Raw genomic sequence first — 4,607 nt, 5'->3', positions numbered from 1 at the left:
CTGCCCTTCCTCTCGCTCTGTGTCGACTTACCTTAGAGATGACTTGTGAAATTGAGAGGTGTCCTTTGACATCCATCTGGAGCTGCTTGCACCAACATGCAGCCACCTGTGACCTGCATCAACCTGCAGCTTGAGCCTGAGACAGAGGACCTGGGGCTCCTTATTCATGTCAACGACACGTGGGGCGAGTTACTGGTGACGTCTTCTTTAGAGGTCATGAACAATCCCCCCCACCCCCACCCCCCCCACACACACACACACACACACACACACACACACACACACACACACACACACACACACACACACACACACACATATGTGTATGTGTGTGTGTGTTTTGCAGAAAAATATCTGATAATTGTGAAGGGATAACTTTTTTCAGTTTTGGTTGATGTTACATACAATTACCCTTTTGTCCATGCTGGTTCTCGATTGATGGTTTTGCAAAGCAATTTTGTGTCCTGGCAAAGTTTTCTGACTTCAAGGAAGTTAGTATCAGATTTGTGCCTGCTAACAGACACTGAAATAAACAACAATGTACGTTAACACTAGTCAGTTTAAACATAAAATACAATGAAATTTTGCTATGGGTTGTCAGGTAGGTTGGAGGGGGGTAAACACTGGTTTTGTGGAGCATTTGTGGTGTGGATAAGAAACTCACAACTCCTAAAATCTAACAGTTGAGGTGGTTATGATGAGGAGCTACTATTATTTAGTAAGGTAAGGCAATAAAACTACTTGGCTAGGCTTAGAAAAAAGACAACTGACAAATTAAGAAAATTAGATGCATAAATTGTATTTTTAAAAATATTTCTTCTGCCTTGTACAGTGTACATCTTCTATTTTTTCCCACAGTATTATTGTTACAGCAGCAGAGTGAACATAAAGGAATAAATACAACATAACCTAACGACAATAATGCTGTGGAGAAATTTGAAGAAAAATTCACAAAAAAGTCCTCAATTGGGACTAATAACATTTTTCTTATGTTATTTTATGTTATATATCTGAAAATATCTGAAAAATCATTGTGCATGTGTTACATCTTAATGTAAAACACTCCATCATTGTCTTTTTGTGTATACTTGTATACTGTATACAAAGTATTTAGCACATGTGCATCTATATATATATATATATATATGTTATATAATATACAAGAAACCAATTACAGCACAGATCATTTAGAGAAATGCTTTTTATATGTATTCCTTATGTGTATCATGTTTGGCTTTGTTGCCAGTCCTCCGTTGACAAACTACTTTGGATTAGGTCCAGATGTAGCTGTACCCCCTTGACCTTTTTCCCTCTCTAATATTCCATCTTTTTTACCAAGTCAAAATATATTTATGCATGTGTACATATCACACGCCAGAACTGAATACACTGTATGTGTTAATCTTGCCCTAAACTATTTTGTCCCAACTGCTTTAAAAAAATGGAAAAGTGTAATAACTGTGTGACTCGTCCAGTTGTTTAGAATAAATGTGGCATCGTGCCTATATGTGTACCATTTTGGTATATTAACCACTTGTAAATCTGCAATTAGATCTAAACTTACAAAAGGGACCCAAAATGCAATCCCTACTTTTTTTAACCTCTCCTGCTTGACCGTTTATGAAGAAATTAGCCTAATTATGCGTAAATAGAAAATGGCTTTGGTGAATTTAGCTCATTCTGTTTGTCTAAATGGGCCTTGTTACAGCTTTACGTAAGCAGCACAGACCACTGACTGATCCGTAATTTAAATGATTTTATCAAACACATGTGCTGCCCAGGTTTCAGTGTGCCTACATGAGCCTGGACCAATGAAAAGAGGTGAATATAGAGTAAGCAAGTCAAGGTCAGAGTGGAAACATGTCATTTTCCTGATCATCTCTCCATATTTAGTAAAAGTCAGAAAAGTTATGTTAAAAAAAAGAAGCTTTTTTTGACTAATGGATGGGTTGGAAGTCAGTTTGTGATCTTCATTATGGCTGGACGGCACAGTCGCACGATCAGATTGCTTGGCTAAAACTACCAACTGTATAATTACATGTATATTATGACCAGTCGCCGGTCAGTCCTCGCCCAAGCATTGCTGCATATTCCACCTCCACGCCTTCTGCCTTTATCCTTTGTGGGCAAACATGCAGAAATCAGAACATGACATTTACACAGCCCTCGGTCTCTAGCCATTATAAATAAAATTATGTCACGGTTAAGTGTGCGATATCTGATTCTGAGTAATGGTAAAAAATCCCCTCCTACGTATGCTAATGCTGTTTTTGCAGCCCCTGTTGGGAGAGACACTGCAGGCATGCCAAGACGTTCAGAGCTTGAGAAAGGGAGTGGGCGAGGTGATGCTTTCCCAGTAAAATATTGGCAAATTAGCTGGGATGACACTTAAAATGCATGCAGACAATATATTTTAACGTTACTGTTCTGCTGAAGTTTGGTTCCTCGCTGTATTTTCATCCAAAGGGAACAGTTTCTGTCTACAAGTGCAAGGCTCTAACACCACTAGATAGATGAAACATCCAGTTCAGTATCTGGGTCTCTCTGGATGAAAATCAGTGATTCAAAGACCCTGCCAGGGTTTACTGATAGTGTCGGTTTGGTCATGTGCATCACTACAACAAAGTAAATACAAGTTAAACGGCCTAAAATGTATTTCTGGGGGTCTTATGCTACTTAAGAACTGCTAATGACAACATTTCAATTTCAGTTCAGTTATTAGTTCAAGTTGTTATTATGGTAAGACCCTACATTACAATACCCTACCCTATATTAGCAAGCTCCTTGTCATATTGGGAAGGAAAACTCCCTTTCATCAGGAAGAAACTTCCAGCAGAAACAGGACCTAACCATGAAAACTTGTAAAATGCCTACAGTTCAGTTCCACTAGAGCAAGCTTGGCCAACTTCCAGGCCTCGAGGGAGATCTCACCCTGGATCAACACACCTGAATCAAATGATTAGTTCATTACCAGGCCTCTGGAGAACTTCACGACATGTTGAGGAGGTCATTTAGCCATTTGAATCAGCTGTGTTGGATCAAGGACACATTTCAAACCTGCAGGACACCGGCCCTCGAGGCCTGGGTTTGGACACCACCTCTCTAAAGTAAAAAGTAGGATAGTAGTAGGATAAGTTGGTGGCTGTATTGAATTTTTTGCATTTGGTGAATAAAGTAGCTTCACCAACCAGCTCCAAAAATTCTCCGTCAGACTCAGTCTGCAACCACTCTCAGACAGATTAATGGAAGTTTGCAAATAACTTCTTTCTAAATGCAGACACAGTCGTTGCCAGTAAGCACAACTCTTCTGTTAGTCACATCTTTGCTACAGGGGACTCAACTCAGCTGGTTGCTAACTGGTTGTATTGTGGTTATAGTCTGGTTGCTGAGCACCTGTCTCCTTTTGCAGAAACTACAGTACATCAATATTTGTTGAGGAATTTCTGGAATTCTGTTTCAAATCTATAATATTCGGACTGGACTGATAGCAGGCTGACTGTCTTATTGTGGTTTGAATGCCGTCTTCACACAGCAAAGTTACTTTGAAGATGGCAACTGACCACAGGTTTTTGCAGCTCTGGTCCCTGCTTTCGAGGTAGATATCTCAGTGGCAACAAGAACGTACCTTTACTACACAGGCACAGTACTTTTTGTCATGCTGCACTCTCCAACTAATGTTTTTCCTAATGTGAAAGTAGCATTAGACAGAATATGTGAGTGCCTGAAGTGGTGCCCTAAGTATATGGAATTTCACATCATTCGGCAGCTCTTATAGGGATTTCCTTTAAATTGAGTAAAGGTATGAACAGATAGGCTCACCTAAGAACATTCTGACTTCTTTTTAACTGATAAATGTTACTAACATGGAACTAAGATGAAGGACACACTAAGCAGTGCCATGTAAGCATGCTAATGTTAACACTTAATTAAAAGCAAGACCTCTTGAATACAGTCTTACAGAGTGACTGTGTCCTTTCCTTTCTGTGGGGGAATTCATCCCCTACATCTGAAGCCAGTGGTTTGCTAATGTGCAACAGCAGGAGTACTGTAAAGCATTAGCCACACCAAAATTTAAATGAACTTACTTTTCCCCCCCTGAAGCTAACTAGCATCACATTGTGCTCTTTTTCTTACTCTCACCATATCCTTTGCTTTTGTCAGCTTCACATTAAAGTTCATACTTCATTTCTGGGGTCTGTGAGGGATTGTAGGGGACGAGATGAAAGTAAATCAAAACTCTGTATGAAAAATACCCCTGTCTAATAGTGTAAAAGGATCCGAGGGGGAGTTTTTCACTGAGAGCAGGACCGAAGCAAAGGATCACATGAGGACAGAGGCTAGACAGAATGTTGAGGTTGATGATGCAACGGCATCTTGGTTTTTAAACCTTGAAGTCAGACACTTGGCCTCGGCCACTATTAACATTTGAAAGGTACCGCAAGAGATTCAGACAGTCTGTTCTGAACAAATAGGCCTGGAAGATGACATTATTTTGTCTTCTAGCTGCAGTATCAATAAAATAACAGAGTCAACATCCCTCTGGCTTCGGCACTGGCCAGCGGATGGCTCATTGTGGTGTACGCACACATTCATGCAGGCACACGTAC

The sequence above is a fragment of the Astatotilapia calliptera genome, chromosome 8, assembly GCF_964374335.1.
Source record: "Astatotilapia calliptera chromosome 8, fAstCal68.1, whole genome shotgun sequence".
Lineage (NCBI taxonomy): Eukaryota > Metazoa > Chordata > Actinopteri > Cichliformes > Cichlidae > Astatotilapia > Astatotilapia calliptera.
The sequence above is the reverse complement of the archived record's forward strand: the minus strand, read 5'-3'. Positions refer to the sequence as shown.